Below are 14,853 nucleotides of genomic sequence, written 5' to 3' on the forward strand. Positions count from 1 at the left end.
TGGATTTTTGGATCAAAAGATATGATAAAAACAAAATCCGCAAAAACTGTTGTCCATCGAGTTTTATTTCGATTCGAATTCGGATTCTTTTCTTAATCTTCGACTCTCTTTTTTCTCTATAAATAGAGGTTATATCTCCTCTTTTTCAATCACCAACTCTCATAAAGAATTTCTTGATTCTCTCTCCCTCTTTCTAGCCTAACCTTTTACAAACAAAATTCCGCATTCACAAGATCAAGAAACACCTACCAAATTCGAAGTTGCCTTCGCCCTAGACGTGAAAGGTTTTAAAATCTGAGGGTTTGGTCCCAAATCTCTCTTTCAATTATTTAATTTAATTCTTTGATTTATTATTTTCCTTGAAGTTACTAACGCGTGTATTTTGTTATTAGAAAGAGATACGAGGCATTCAAGTAAGTGCTTTAATTGATTTATTGATATTATGATGTAGAAATCATGTCTAGGTTGTTATTATGATTCCTAATGTCATGTTAGGGTGTTTTGATCTTCCTAGTATCATGTTTAGGATAACAACAAAAAATTCCTAATATCAAGTATGATTAAAATTATGCTTTCTATTTTCTTTCCTAATATTCATGTTAGTATCATGTTAGAGCTATATATTTGATCTTTATTGCTTAGTGACATGCTAGGGTTTGTTATTCATCTTGTTAGTATCATGCATAGGATCTTGCTATTATTATGCTTTAACATGATTATTTTAATTATTATAGTTATTATTTTGATTATAAATATTTATTTATGATTATTATTATGTTGCTTTATATTTATTGTTATTGCTTGATCACACCTTTTATGCATGTTTAAAGGGAATTGGTATTTGTAATCATGCTTAATAAGATAATTACTAATCTTGTTTAGGGTTAATTTGATTATAATTCAAGTGATCGCCAATAATAGATTTATTTGTGCATTAATATTCAACCAACATAGATAAACAGGTTTAGAGTTAAACCTACTGATTGCATGTTAGTCAGAAAGCACACATGAATACGATCAGGATAAAGTAGAGGCCTATTATTAGGGCAGGTTCAATCTCTTTTAGGTTAGATTTTTACCTTCATCCCCGAACTACCAGTCATGGTTCCAGACCTATTAGAGTTAACGATCTCCTGTATCGTTAAGGGGTGTAACCTTCACCTCGTGAACGGTTTACAAGTTCCTTAAACTTATTGGCGACTCTTTTGCTCTATCTTCTTTCCCTTTGGACGCCACCGTGCTTAACTGTATGATCACAGTGGGGTTCAAGTTTGGGGTAATGCTTGAAATATTCCTTACAACGGACTTCAAATGTTTAGGGCATTTTTTGGATTTACTCGGATACTGGTCGCGCTCTCCTTGCAAAGAGACTCGGAAACCTGCAAAATGATCAAGTTAGAGATCTGAAACGAAAAAGGCTAGAGAGAGAAAGTAGAGAGACGTTGGAGCTATTTAATGCTCTTGTTTCTAATGTCGTAATCCACCCCTCCCATCATAAATGATGGGGGTATTTATAGGGGTGGGAGTTTGTGCCCCTATCGGGTTTATACCCTAATTTTCCATGACGTGATTGGCTGCACAATCAGAAGGTGCCACGTGTGGTACGGGGGCGTCGTTTTGCGGCTTTCATGAATATCTCTCAGGATTTGGGCCATGATGTAAGAAGGCCCCTTTTTAATGCTGATTACAGGTGATCTTTTGAGCCTTAGACAAACATCGCCTTCCCATAGTGACACGTGTCTCCCTTTAATTGGGCCACGTGTCGCTACGAGATTGGTCCACGTACTTGGGGTATTTTTACCCTAAACAGAAGGATTATAACATCCTAGACCATCTCGATTGTTTACTCGATGATAAAAGTATTTGGGTAACTTAGGCACGGAGGCTAAGCACTACATACTTTGTGATGCAATTATAAGTGATTTTGATATGACAAAGCGTACTTCAATGGTTTATCAAGATTTCATGACAAAAGGTTCCTAAGAGGATAATTATTTGTCTATGTATCTGTGATGTGTGTGAAAATGAAACTAAAGCTAGGATACAAAGGCTAAGTGTATGCAAAAATATTTTTAATTTTTAAAAGAGTTAAATAATGGTGACTCCTTAAGCTAGGTAAGCTAATAATGTAGGGATCAATCCCCCAAGTCTAGCTTAAAGTTGATAGGGATGAGCATTGTAATCCCTCGATATAATCATGTATGAATGAAAATATGAATACATTTTTATTACGGCCGCATCTCGATGTGAGGTTGCCTACGTATCCGTTAGGAATCAGGCTGAACGTAGCTTTAAGCAAACCTCGCACAAGTATGTGTATACCTCAAAAGAGGTCTTTGAAGCTTTGTAACGTGGTAAGGCTAAAGGTTGAAGAACAAGGGGATAAATGCATTTTTCTTTTTTTTATTTTTTGTTCTCTTTCTTCTTTTTTTTTTCTTTTGCTTTTGCATGGCAGGGCAAGGCCATATTGGGCACTCTAGCCCACTTTAGGCAAGCCTTGGACTTCGATTAGGCCCCGATCATTTGGCCCAATCCGGATTTCCTCCTTGGGGCTTGACTACTTGTTCTAATTGCCTTGGTATATCACTCGTTCTACTCCAATGCTCGTAGTCGCTTCGTAAAAATCCCGGAAAAATACTCCAAATGTGCAATTCCCTACGAAACTCAATCAAAACTACGAAAACACTAGAGAACACCAATTATTAGTAAAAGTGGCTCTATAGAGCCAAAAACACTACCAATTACGACCAAGGGACGGGGGTAAAACATTATATAAAATAAACATATCATGGTGCGTCAAAATTTAAGTGAATTGTCTTAATTTGTCAAACGACATATTTACCTAGACCTGGATTCTTAGCGTAAAGTTCTTTATATACCTCGAAGGTAGAACAAGACTTTGGACAAGAACGTGTGCCAAGGAAACCAGCCGCACCACTCGGGCCTAGCGTGTTAAGTGCCCTTCTGCGTGCTGGATGATGGTCGTAGCACAAGGGCCTAGCTAGCATGCTAGGCCAAGCTGGCTGCCAAGCCGCCCAACACTAGGCTCAGCACGATGGCTGGCCTTAGTGTGGGCTGGGCGCAGCGCCTAGCAAGGCTAGCTGCTAGCCGACACTTGCAGCAAGGCCTAGTAGAAGCTCGCATAGAACAGCGAGGCTGGCAGCCAGCCAGGCCCTGCAACGAGGCCTAACAACAACACAGCCTTGGAGCACAAGGTTGTTGCTTCGGCACACCTTGTTGCCAAAGTGGTTGCTTCCATGTGGCGCAAGGTGGGCGGACAACCAACCTTGGTACCCAAGGCTTGGTTGTCCTCCCACCTACCCTCCTTTTTCATATGCCACTTGTCATTTTCTTGTTGAATGAATATTTAATTTAATTTAGAATTAAATTAAATCAGTCTTTTTCTAACTCTATCATTTCACCCACATGAAAAGATGATGGGAATTTTGAAGAGCCTTTTCCTATAAATACCAACCTTGGGAGTTGGGATTATTCACTTGAGTAAGTGTTGAAAAAGAAATCTCCATTGTGAAAACCTTTGAACACAATTAAATACTCGGGTTTAGGTCGCGATTAGCTAACTCCTAAGCAATAGACCTTTTTTGGTGCTCGGGTTGCAGAAGGACTTCATTGCAAGTCCTCGTGTGAGCGGGGCTAAGAGCTTTAGAAGTAAGAGTTCAATTAAGTGAGTGAAGCACGCCACAAAGGTATTAATCTCTATCTTTATATTGTGTTTAAGTTAATTATGCTTTATGGTTATAATTATTATGAGTGTGGTCTTGGCTCGAGTTTCCTTCCGCGGTGGGTCGGACTCACTGAAACCTAACAGCGGTATTGGAGCCTTGCTCATTTATTTTTATAACCATATTTTTCAAGGTGTTTTTATGGCTTGATTTTTTTGGCTTTAAGTTGCTAATTAGATTAGTAGCTCGGTTTTTATATTTTTAAACCTGTATTATAGCTGATTTCAGCCCCGAACCTAGATTTTCACCCAAAAATAGTGAGTTTTTTTTGGAAAAGGCGTTCCCAAGATGTTTATATCATTTAAGGATTGTGTTTTTAGCCAAAAAAACGACCAGAAATGCATATTTCGAGGGATTTTTCGTTTTGATGAAAAATTTTAAGTCTTTCTAACCTTGAATCTTTATGGCATATTTATGGTGGTTATGTATTTGGTTCTTTCCTTAATTTTAATGCAATTTTAAACCTCTTTAAGCATGGTTACCTGGTAGTAATTGGTGAAGTTTGGTTTTATATTTCACACAATTGCAACTTCATTGCATTAACTATGAAAAATTTGTTCTTTGTTGCTTCCTAGTACCAAAGATTCAATCTTTAATTGTTTTAAGTGATTCAAACTTTGAGTTACTAAATTCCATGAATTCTTTGGTTGAACTTTTGATTTAATCATGCATTAATTTGATTAGAATCATAAAGTTTTAATCTTGTGATGGAAATTTCATTTATCTTCATATTGAAAGATATAATTTTTCAAGGATTCACAAGTGTTAACGTTGGAATTTTTATATTGAACTTTGTCTTCATATTTACAACTCCCTTTTATTTTGTCAAAATCTCATGATTAATTTATATTAATAGTGTGTAATTGGCCTTAATTTTTTATTGCACCAAGTTAAACCAATTTCATTAAAGAATTGTTCTTGGAAATAATTTTGGTTGTATGCACCTTTACGATTTTTTTAAATAAAGTTAGACTTGTTTAATTTTTCATTTTTTCTCATTAAATTAGTTCTAAAACTAATTTAGAATTAATTACATGCCACGCAAAAATAGGGTTGGAAACCCGAAGCTATGGCACGCAAGCCGAGGCAAGAGACTCCCATGGCTACCCGGGCTGCATAGAAGCCCATATGTGGCTGTGAAGTGGGCTGCCCGAAGCTTGGTGCTGCTGTGTTGCATGGCTGCTGCTTGTGCCGTCACCATGGCATGGTGCGGCAGCCATAGGCCGGTGCATGAATTTAAGCTTGGAGTGTGATTGTGTGATGCTTGGTGCGGCTTGAGTGTGCGTGTGTGGGAGTGCTACGTGCTTGTGGCACGATGCACACACCAGCAAGCTTACGCGACCTTCGTGGCTTATGCCGCGAGCACGCTCCGTAGAAGAGTCAATGCGTATGCAGTATTCTAGGCTATGGATGTGACGCTTGGCATGAGTCACGGCTGTGTGCGTAACCCCTCACTTAACACTTATGCCTTGTTTTAAGGCTATATTAATTTGTTGTTTTAATTATTTTAGTAATTTAATTTGGTTTTAATTATTTTAATAAATGTTGGAGGCTAGGCCTCGGTTTTTTGAGTGACATTTGCAAAATTTAATTTTGGCAAATATTTGGGTTTACCGGCTTAATTAATAGGATTAATGAAGATGGATGCGGAATTTTGTGGGAGCTTCAATTATTAATTGCTTTAAATTAGTTAAGCAATTAAACAATTTTGACTAGTTTTAATTAGGCATGTTAATTGGATTAACGAACTAAATTAGTTACTAGTTTGCGTGTTCTATGCATTGTTACTTGTTTTGTCGTTGTAAAATGCATGGGACATTCACAAAGAGTGAATGGGTGAATAGAATGTATATTCTATCACAGGTTTTATAAAATGGCAACTAGTGGGGCCCGATTAGGATAGAAAATATGAATTGCGATTCGTGATGTATTTTTGTAAATCTAAATACGGTTTGCGAACCGTTGAGTATTTTGGTACCTTAATATTTAGATTAGTCCTAATCGTAGATACTAGTATTTGCATAATTATGGTCATGTCATGAAGACGGAGGTTCTTGGAAGACGAAGAGATGAACTTGCAAAAGCCGTCCCTTCAAGACTCAAGGGGTCACGCTATTTGCCAAATGTATCTTTATTAATGTTTTCGATATATATTTATGTGTATTTATATATGAATTATATGTTAGATGCATGTTTAGGATTTCAAATGTTGTGATGATTAATTAAGTTCACTTAAATCAACCAACATAGAAACCCTAGGTCCCTAAAATATTGAGTAAAATTGCCATTCCAAAACAACACTTATCGACATACTGAGAGTAGTGATGGGCTACTCCAAAGCGAGGCATCACTATTACTCCCGATGATACATAAGGCATACCGGGTATGCAAGTTTGTTTTTGTTATACTCAACGATATGAGTGATGGAGTCCTAACATGTCGTGGAAAAGTGGATAAGTTGTTGAAAGAGCATTAGATGCGACGATTTATTCAACCAAGAGTGGCTTGGAGCCATTAGTAAAGTGTCGCTTACCTTAGGAGATTGAGTGTTAAGACAAGCCAAAGCATGCATAACCACTCTTTGTATCTTTTAATCTTGGAATCGACTTATTCTCACCAAAATGGGGAAAATTTTAAAGTCTGAATAAGACGTTTAAATAATTTTGATTAAAATGCATGATTTCAATCTTATTTAAGTTTTATGAATGGTTTTTCATTTCAAATTCTTTCAATTATAGAATCATGTCTTCAAATAACTCAAACAACCAATTCTCGTTAAGCTCAATTCTCGATAAGGAGAAGTTGAGTGGGCTAAGTTTTCTTGATTGGTAAAGGAACTTGCGTATATAGTTTTCAAGCAAGAGCAAAAGGAATATATCCTTGATGAGGAAACGCCTAAGGCTCCCAATGAGGAGGTGACTCATGCTGCCCTAAACTGATGGCAAAGTGCCAATCGAGATGTCAAATGCATCATGTTGGTCACAATGTCTCCCGAGCTTCTAAAGACTTTCTTTGAAAAGTAGATAGCTTTTGACATCATATATGAGATGCAGAATATGTTCTAAGAGCATGCTCAAATTGAGAGGTTTGAAACCCACTAGCAGCTCCTTGAGAGCAAGCTCAAGAAAAGGGAGTTAGTCAGCCCACATGTACTCAAAATGATATGATTGTTTGAGAACATGGGAAGGCTTGATGTAGGGTATTCAACTAAGATGGCAACTGATATCATTCTCTTCTCGCTGCACAAAGGCTATGATCAGTTCAAGATGAACTATAATTTTCACATCATGGAGGAAACCCTTATCGAGCTTCATGGTATGTTGAAGCAAGCCGAGGAAATGATCAAGGATGAGGGGAAGCATGATATTCTCATGATAAAAAAGGTCAAGCTGTTCAAATTCTTAAGCAAGAAAAAGGCTCTAAGGGGAAGGGTAAGAAGAAGACCTTTCCGCCTAAGTCGAAAGCTACCAAGGATAACAAAGAGAAGAAGGTAGCATCTTTTACATTTGATTTCAAATGCTTCTATTGAAAGAATAAAGGAAATTGGAAGAAAGATTACCTCAAGTTCAAGGAAGATAAGAAGAACGAAACCGTTGCTTCTTGATGAGTGTCATTTATGGCACTCATTTAGGCTCTTTTAGGATGATTTTCATGCTATTTTATAGCCCTTTTCTCTAGTTTTTCCCTAGTTTTGTTATTTATTTCGTTAGTTTGTGCTTTCCATAGTTAGTTTCCTTGTTTTGTGCATTTCTTTGTTTATTTGTTCTTTTTCCCTTTTATTTGTTTGTTTTCGTTTGTTTTTAGGTTATGATCGTATTCTAAGGATTCCCAAGCCTTCCTCTCATATTTCTCATCAATTTGGGTGCCTCATGTTCGCCTTTTGGAACTTCAAGTTTGAAGGAACGCAAAGAGCAAGTCAAGAGATCGGTGCACGTATGCGGTGGGGGAGTCATCTTTGCCATGAAACCACAAAAATGGCCCTTTCAAGACTGCCTAACTTGGTGTTCATCATCATCATAAAGACGAGCGCACGAGGATGAGCTTGTACGAAGAAGAGGGGGGCTCCCCTGCTGCCAGGTGCGGCCGCGCACCTGGGTGGCGCGGGCGCGCCTGCCAGGACCCCTGTTCTGTACCCTTTTTCTCGCGGCCGCGCCTCTCCTCTGTTGCGACCGCGCCTTCCGAGGTTTCTTTTGGGACGATCTAACTAACTCTTCTTTTGTATCTTTCTTATATATAGTTTTTCCTTCTATTTTAGGAGAAGTGAATTAGAAGAGAATTAGAATCAGTTTTAGATCAAAAAAATTTAGAGTTAGTTTTAGATTTTTAGAGAAAGAGTAACTAGATTTTTAGAGAGAAAATTTCATGGTGGATTGTTATTGATTGAGGATTTCTCCATTTCCTTTGATCTTTGATCAAGTTTTTAAGGATTCCTTTTCTTTAATGCAATCTTTAGTTTGATCTTTAGTTTGATTTCAATTGTTTTGTTCAATGTTCAAGTTTGATTGAAGTTTGATTAATTTGTGATTTGATTTTAGCTTGTTTAATTTGATCATGATGAATTTGTTGTTGTTTAGCCTTGTTTTGATCTTGATTTCAATGGCTAGTGAGTAGTTTGATAGCTAGGGTAATGGTGAAGCATATATGAGTAATGGAATGATGTTAATTTGGGGAAATTGATGGAGTTGATGATGTGATTAAATTGGTTAATTGATTATGTGCATGTGTGTGTTTGATTTAGGCTTGATCACCCCAGTTATTCACACTAGATTGCATTGTAGGTTCACATTGATACGGACCATTGATTTGTGGCTTGCATTTAACGATTGAGGTGTCTTGTGACGTTCCTAGCTAGAGTTTATCGTAGTTGACGCTAGTTAGATCTCTAGGAAAATAGCTTGATATGCTCTTTTGGTTGCATGATTGGTTTTCCCTCGCATCACTCGACTTAGTTAAGTCTTTTCCAATTAGCGGAATCCGTTACAAGTATATGTGGATCTCGAGCCCTAGTGTTTATTACATTTGTCCAAACCTTGCTTGTCTAGTTGTTTAGCATTCACACCCTTACCTAACCTTTCCGGAATAACTTGACTTGGAAATATAAGATCTCTCTCCATTCCTTAGTGGTTCGACCCTCGACTTACCATTATACTTGTATAAGGGTGTGTTGAGAGATTACAAATTTTGTTTGGCCTTCGGTAGGGGTTAGTTTCAACGACCTAGTCTCGACCCTCGCCACTTCTGGTTCAGGTATATTCATTATAGACTTAAACTTCACATGCTCAACATCATGGATATTAGATACCAGATGTGGCTCACAGCTTTGTTCCAATTCTCAAGGTCTCAGGAAAATTAGGAAGCTAGCGAAGAGAGAGGTTGACCTCCGGGTCGACAATGGAGCCAGAATTGCAACCGTATCCGTAGGAACTCTTAGTTTGTCTTTTCCCGTTGGGCTTGTTTTGGAACTTGAAAATTGTTATTATATTCCCAACATTACCAAAAACATCATTTCTGACAAACTTCCTCCCAAATCTTACAAGGTTTACTTTGTCGGCTACCCAAAAGAAACCAAAGGGTATTACCTCTATAATAAATCGCAGAACAAAGTTTTTGTTGATCACGATGGTGTCTTTTTTGAGAATGAGCACCTTTCCAAAATGACAAGTGAGAGGAAAATCGAACTTGATGAAGTTCGAGAGATGAGCAACAAAATCAAAATGACAGTCAAAGTGCTCAAACAGCATCTGTTGACGAAGGTCAAAATGATCAAAATGTCCAAAGTCTAACCGACAATGCAAATGTTCAATCCGTTACCCTACGTAGGTCTTAGAGGTCGAGATCTCAACCAGATAGACATATTGGTATAGTATTAACCGAGAATCAGAACATCTTGATCATGGATGGAGATGAACCAGCAAACAACAAGCAAGCGATGGCAAGAGGACATGAGATCTGAAATGGATTCTTTGTTTGAAAATAAAGTCAGGTACTTGGTTGACAAGTTCTTGGTATTGATTATGATGAAACCTATTCTCCAGTCGCAATGCTTAAATCCGTTTGGATCCTCCTAGCGATTGCTGCTTATTACAAATATGAAATATGGCAGATGGACGTCAAAACCGCCTTCCTCAATGGTATTTTGGAAGAAACTGTGTATATGAAACAACCTGAAGGTTTTGTCGACCAAAACAATGCTGGGAAAATTTGTAAGCTTAAAAATTCCATTTATGGGCTAAAGCAAGCAAGCAGGAGTTGGAATCTGCGATTCGACGAAGCCATCAGTAAGTTTGGTTTTATTAAGAATCAAGATGAATCTTCGTTTTACAGGAAGATTAGTAGGAGTGACATCACTTTCCTAGTCTTATATCACTAGTAGAAAATATCAAAAAGGCACCCCCTAATTGTCACCGGTTTAGTCCAAACCGGTGGCAAAAATGGGCTATAAAATTGGAGGGAAGCTCAAGCGGAGTAAAAGGCACCGGTTCCCATTAAACTTGTGGCAAAAACATAAAGGCCACCGGTTTTAACCGGTGCCCTTGTGAACCGGCCCTTATATTTATTAAAAAAAAAACAGCGGCTCTCCTTCTCCTCCTTCCCCAACCCAAATTCTTCATTCCCTTTCTCTCGCCGTTTCTCTCTCCTCTCTTCCTCTTTCTCTCGCCGTTTCTCTCTCCTCTTCTCCTCCTTCCTTCTCCCCTAACGGTACTCCTTCTTCTCTTTCTCTATCTTTCTCTTTCTCGATCTCCTTCTCCACCACGAAGCTAAGAACAACACTTTCACCACCACGAAGTGCTCCTTCTTTCTTTGATTCGAAGACCAAAACTTTCACCACCACGAAGTTCATTTTAATCGAATACCACCACATGCAACACCATTTTAATCGAAGACCACCACCAATTCGAGGTTTAATCGATTTTATTCGGTTTTCTTTTTTATTTTTTCAGGGTTTTTGTTTTAATCGATTTTTTTATGTTAATACATATTAATTCGTTTTTTTTTATTTTCTAGTTTTTTATTAGTTTAATCGATGTTTTCTTATGTTAATCGATTTTATTTCGTTTTTGTTTTTTATTTTCTGGGTTTTTGTCTTAATCGATTTTTTAATCTTTTTTTTTAAGTGATTTTAATTCGTTTTTTTTATTTTCTGGGTTTTTTTTAAAGTGATTTTAATTTTTTTTATTTTTTATATTTTCTGGGTTTTGTTTTATTTTAATCGATTTTTGTTTTTTATTTTCTGGGTTTTTTTCTTTATTTTACACGATTTCTTTAAAATCTGGGTTTTTGTTCTTGTTTTTCTTTTTTCTTTTTTTAATCGATTTTTAATTTTATTTTTTGGGTGTTTGATTTTTTTTTCTGGGTGTTTCTTTTTTTTTGGTTTTTTTGAGGGATTCTGGGTGTTTTGAGTAATTATTTTAATCGTTCTTTTTTTGGTTGTAATTCGTGCAGGTATATTGATGCAAGAATCAAGATGCAAGTTTTATTGTGATGTTGTACTTTTTTTTTTTATTTATACTGTAATTTTTTTTATTTATACTGTAATTTTTTTTTTGGATTTATATTGTAATTTTTTTTAATTTATATGTTGTAATTGATCTATATTGATTGATATTCGATTTACATTTTTTGTTCGAATTACATTTTGTGTTCTATGTATGTTAATCTCTACAATAAAATTACTAGATTCATATACTTTAATACTAAATACCCAAATAAATTTATGTGTAACAAAAGACCAATAATGTTAAAAAATAAATAAATAAATAAAAAGTTAATATTTTGGGGATTTTTGGCAACGGTTAACTGGTGCCAAATGTAATTAAAAAAAATTTGGATTTATTTTTGGCACCAGTTAACCGGTGCCAATAACTATTTTTACCACCGGTTTGAACCGGTGGCTTTTCACCCAAGTAATTGGCACCCCCCTGTAGGGAATAATTTCAAGCCTTTAAAATCCCACTAGCTTGAACCCCACTGTGATCATACACTAAAGTACGGTGGCGTCCAAAAGGAAAGAAGATAGAGCAAAAGAGTCGCCAACAAGTTTTTAAGGAACTTGTAAACCGTTCACGAGGTGAAGGTTACACCCCTTAACGATCCAAGAGATCGTCAACTCCATAAGGTCATGAACGAAATAAGGGTTCGGGGATGATGGTACAAATCCAAACTAAAAGAGATTGAACCTGCCCTAATAATAGGCCTCTACTTTATTCTGCTCGTATTCATGTGCACTTTCTGATTAACATGCAATCAATAGGATTAACCCTAAACCTGTTTAATCTATGTTGGTTGAATTTAATGCACAAATAAACTATTATTGGCGATCACTTGAATTATAATCACAATTAACCCTAAACAAGATTATTAATTATCTTATTAAGCATGATTACAAGTACCAATTCCCTTTAACATGCATAAAAAGCGTGATCAAGCAATAAAGAATAAATAATGTATCAAGCAACATAATCAATAATAATCATGAAGAATAATAATAATCATATCATAATAATAATAATAATCATAAATAAAATAATCATCATCAAAATAATAATAAATTATAACAATTATAATCATAATCATGTTCATGTTAATATTAAAGCATAATAAAAATAGCAAGATCCTAGGCATGATACTAACAAGATTAATAACAAACCCTAGCATGTCACTAAACAATAAAAATCAAATCTTTAACCCTAAAATGATACTAGCAATCATAAATATTAGGAAGAGCATAGGAAGTATCACAACAATCATATTTAATATTAAAATTACCCTAGACATGATACTAGGAATATCATAATAACAATATAAACATGATTTCTACATCATAATATCAATTAATCAATTAAAGTACTTACTTTGATGCCTTGTACCTCTTTCTAATAACAAAATACACACGCTAGTAACTTCAAGGAAAATAATAATCAAAACAATTAAATTAAATAATTGAAATAGAGATTTGGGACCAAACCCTCAGAAATTAAACCTTTCACGTCTAGGGCGAAGACAACTTCGAATATGGCTAGGTGTATCAAGATCTTGCGAATGCGGAATTTTGTATTAAAAAGCAAAGTTTAGAAAAGAATACTAAAGAATTAGTATTATTAAAAGTTGATGAAAGAAAGATGAAGAATGAATGAAGAATGAATTAATAGAATTTGAGGAATGATTGATGCTTGTTGATGAATGATGAAGATAGTTGGTGAATGAAGAGAGTTGATTAAAACTTAAGAATAAAGAGAATTGGTGAATGATAGATGTAGATGATGATTGAAAACGGAGTTTTTGATACGATATTTATAGAGAAAATCATCCAAAAAAGATAATTTAACAAAACAGAGTCTGAAGATCACAAAAAAGCATTGGCGCCAACCCTGGCTAACTGGCGCCAGGCACCAGTGGCTAGCGCCAGGCGCCAATGGCTAGCGTCTGGCGCCAATGGCTAGCGTCTGGCGCCAAGCCTGGTTCCAGGCGCCAAGGCTTGGGGTTGGACGCCAAAGTGGTTTTCAACGCGTTTTCGAAAATCTGATAAATTTCCTGTACTGGAAGATAAAATAATACAATTCCATCGAAAATGCTATTTGATCTTGATTAAAACTCTGAAGAGTCCTAATTGAATTAGGAATGAAAAGAACCTTCTAGAAGACTAAAACCATTCCTAATTACATTAGGAATGATAAATTATATTAGGCCCTCCCCTAGATCATTAGGCCGTACTTAAAGCTTAAACCGGGCCCAGTTCGGTAAATTGGCCATAACTTCCTCAATATTCATCGGAATTGGGCTTATAATATATCGTTGAAAAGGTCTTTGGAAGCCCCATCCAACTACACCACTACTGGACCCATATCATGGACCAACCAAACTGGATTGACTGTTTTCTTAAAATAAAGTTTTCAAAAACAGGAAGAAGAGAAAAGAAATAAAACTTTCCGCAACACTAACCTTTCCACACTTTCGTTTCATTCGATTATGATTTGACGTGAAAGGCACTCATCGCCGGGTTTGGTTTTGGGGAGACACAAATGGGCGTCTACACCCCCACATTGGCACTGGTTCAAACTGATGGCATTGAGGGGGTTTGAACCAGTGCCAATTACGTTTTTTCACCTAGTGTATGTCGATGACATATTCCTCAATTGAAACAACATTCCATTGTTAGAGTCTGTAAAGGCCTGGCTCGGAAAGTGTTTCTCAATGAAAGACTTAGGAGAGACTCAGTACATACTAGGCATCAAGATCTATAAGGATATATTGAAAAGGATGATTGGATTGAGCCAAAGCACTTATATTGATAAAGTATTGGCTTGATTGGGCATGGAGGAGGCTAAGAGAGGTCACCTACCCATGTCATATGGCATAACCCTAAGCCAGAAGTAGTGTCCACAAACACCTGATGAGCGGGTAAGGATGAATCAGATTTCATATGCTTCGCTTATTAGATCGATCATGTATGCCATGATATGTACTAGGCCAGATGTATTGTACACCTTGGGTGCTACAAGCCGTTACCAATCAGACCCAGGATAGGCCCATTGGTTTGCAGCCAAGAATATTCTAAAGTACCTGAACAGGAATAAGGATAAATTCTTGGTGTATGGTGGTTCAGAGGAATTAGTTGTTGAAGGTTATACCACGCGAGCTTCCAAACCGATAGAGTCGATTTCAAATCGTAATCTGGATATGTGTTCTGTCTAAATGGAGGAGCGTTTAGTTGGAAGAGTGCCAAGCAGAGCACAGCTGTAGATTCTTCAACTAAAGCCGTATACTTCGCAGAAGCTGAACCGGCTAAGGAGGTTGTTTGGATTCGTAAGTTCATTGGTGAACTTGATGTTGTACCCTCAATCTAGAGATCCAAGGGAACATCAAAAGGTCAAACATGTCAAGCGGCGGTTTCACTTGATTTGAGAATGGAAATTAGAAGGTGAAATTAGAATTTGCAAAGTTGGAAGGGATGATGCAAAGGTGAAATCAGAATTTGCAAAGATGAAATCAGAAGGTAAGTGGATCGGCTATATTCTCATCCGTTCCATTCCAACTTTGCAAATTTCTTGTGGCAGAGCTCATTGGTCCACATACATCGATGTGTATTAGACCTAATAAGTCTCCTGCTCTT

The sequence above is a fragment of the Chenopodium quinoa genome, unplaced genomic scaffold (assembly GCF_001683475.1).
Source record: "Chenopodium quinoa cultivar QQ74 unplaced genomic scaffold, ASM168347v1, whole genome shotgun sequence".
NCBI lineage: Eukaryota > Viridiplantae > Streptophyta > Magnoliopsida > Caryophyllales > Amaranthaceae > Chenopodium > Chenopodium quinoa.